Here is a 2,524-nt window from a genome sequence, read left to right on the forward strand (position 1 = left end):
GTAACATAGTAAATGTATTTAATTACACCTCTGTTATTCAGAAAAAAATGGATTATATTTGTCATCTAGATGTTTAAATCTTTTGTTTTAGTTATGCATATTTTTGAACATATAGCTTAAAAAAGCTGCTTGATATGGAGCAAAACTATTTCTTCGGCCCAACAGACTTAGTTCATGTTTTCACCTGCCTGTGTTTCAAACATAACTGGTTTGAAAATGTATACATGATGAAAGTATAATAACACAATTAACTCAATCTGTGTGRTGAATGATGATTCATTAAATGATTGCTAAATTTAAAAAAAATCTGATTAATATAACTAGCTACTGAAAAATCTTTTAAACATTCATCAAACAAAATTAGCTGAGATTTTAATGTCAAATCTCTGGAAATATGTAGAAATTAGGCCATTATTTGTGGCTGATGAGGACTTTTCACATTGTTGTGTGGAAATGTCAGAAAATTMGATTTTTTAATCTGTAACTTTAGTTTTATTCGAAGATGTTGGYACCCTATGAAAGTTATTTTAAAGAAATAATCCGTTTATTAATCTTAAAACGGTGCAGAGAGCTGGAGGAGGCTCTGCTGCAGAACAACCTGCCTCACAAGCGCAAACATCTGCGACAATCAGAGGTTCTGTCTGCAAACTCTGGTTCCGACTCCCAGCCTTTAATGACAAGTGATTAGTGCAGAAACACGGCACAAGCATCACGGAGCCCCAGCAGAGGAGCAGCGGAGACAGCTGCTTCCCTGTGACCGCTGCCGGGCTGCCTTCACCCGGAGAAGCTTTTAAAATATTTATTTATTTATTTATTTTGTCAAACCCAGCCGCTCTCGGATCGATGTGCTTCTCTGGTTCCGATCAGAACCATGTGACACATATAAGTGAGTGATTGAACAAGAAGAAACGGGGTTTCTGTTGGGTCCTGCAGAGCTCACAGCGCTGCTGGTGTCATTTTTATTTCCAAAATAAACTTTTTAAGTTAAACTTCAGGCCAACTTTCGGTCCGTCTGCCTGCGGCTCCAGCTCCTGGTCTACCAACACTCTGCACCTTTCCTCTCTTCTTATTGCACTGCCCTGCACTGGGTTTTCATGTCTGCTCCGAACCTGGGTTCTGATTAACAAACTTTTTCTCCAGCTTTCTCGTCCTCCCCCCTCACCACACTCCCCCTCCTCCTCTGTCCCCATAATTTAAATAACCCCGATATTTTAAATTAAAAACGGGCTGACCGTTCCTTTAATTTGCGCCAAACTCACCCCAGACGCTTCCGCATCCTTTCTGTCGTGTTTTTCTCCACTTTCAGCAAATTTCCGAATTTTTAATAATTTTTTTCTCATATTTTTTGCGGGACGCGGCGGGCCTGAAAATTGTTTGCTTTCTCCTCTTTCGAGCAGCCATTGTGTATGCGCTGCGATGCAACCGCACTATGCGTTGGCCCCGCCCACCGCGCGGTCTCCCCCGGTACTTTTGATTTGTGTTCGACGCTGCCACTTCCACCTCACCCGTGTTTACAGGCTCATTCAATAAAACACCAATTTTCGGACTTGCTGGACACACTGTCAATCGTTGGAACCTGCTCAAGTCCGTGTTACATGGACAGGGAGACTGACATGTGAAGTCTGGAATCTGATTGGATTATCGGCTGTCAGTCCGTGTGCGCTATTTTTGTTTCGAAGCTCCTATTGGCTAGTGTCGATGACGTAGCGTGTTGTCTTCCTGGTGCGCTGTTGAGCACAGAGGACTTGAGCAGGACGGTGTTGCTACAGTTAGCAGTAATCAGAGTTTGGCATCTGTAGTCRGTTACATATAGTTCACAGAGCCGCTCTGCAAACCAGGAGTTTAGCTAAAGTTGCAGAAGATTACATATGGTTTTATTTAACAAACTATAGCTTTTAGTTGCTCAGGAATTTGAAAACTAAGTGATAACCTTGACTCGTGTGTTTGTTCCTTAGTTGATATATAAGGTAGGTGTCACATTAAATCAATTCACACCAATCAGCAATGGTTCCGAGCTAAACTGCAGATATTTTATAAAGCATTTGTTTCATAGCCTCTAAAACCCTTCCTGCACCAGCTGGTCTGTGTAATGTGTAGCTATTATGTGACATAATGTTGATTTTTTTTTTTTTTTACATATTTGTTATGCACATAAGTATGTTGGAAGAAAATAGATTACATTATTTAATGTTGGCCTATGAGACATTTGTTATAAATGATGTTCTGTTCATAATAATATATAATGTGTAATTATGAATGGACTGAAACGAGAAGAAACGTTGAGACACTGGGGAGGATTTTAATGAGTTTGCAATTCTTCCTGTTTTATTTCAAACAGAACGTTGAATTAAAGTAGTCTCTACTATTTAATAAATATTGTGTTTTAATAGCAGTCTTTTGTGGGTAATATGCATAATTTTAAGGAATGCTAGGGTTTTTTTTATCTCTATGAATGTGTGTGTGTAAGTATGTATGTGTATGAATGCATGTGTGTAAAATACAGCGGGTAAAATAAGTATTGAAC

At 39.3% G+C, this 2,524-nt stretch overlaps 2 protein-coding genes across 2 annotated transcripts in view; one reads left to right on the forward strand and one right to left on the reverse strand.

The window, feature by feature from the left end:
* Positions 1-1,966, reverse strand: part of plag1 (pleiomorphic adenoma gene 1) — a 13,492-nt gene extending 11,526 nt beyond the window's left edge. Inside the window, exon 1 of the mRNA XM_014023788.1 lies at positions 1,260-1,966. The gene's annotated coding sequence lies outside the window, so the exon portion shown is untranslated. The remainder of the gene's footprint in view (positions 1-1,259) is intronic.
* Positions 1-2,524, forward strand: part of chchd7 (coiled-coil-helix-coiled-coil-helix domain containing 7) — a gene marked incomplete at its 3' end in the record, with an annotated part of 24,321 nt that overhangs the window by 19,971 nt on the left and 1,826 nt on the right.

Source organism: Austrofundulus limnaeus, unplaced genomic scaffold (assembly GCF_001266775.1).
Source record: "Austrofundulus limnaeus strain Quisiro unplaced genomic scaffold, Austrofundulus_limnaeus-1.0 Scaffold390, whole genome shotgun sequence".
NCBI classification, from domain to species: domain Eukaryota; kingdom Metazoa; phylum Chordata; class Actinopteri; order Cyprinodontiformes; family Rivulidae; genus Austrofundulus; species Austrofundulus limnaeus.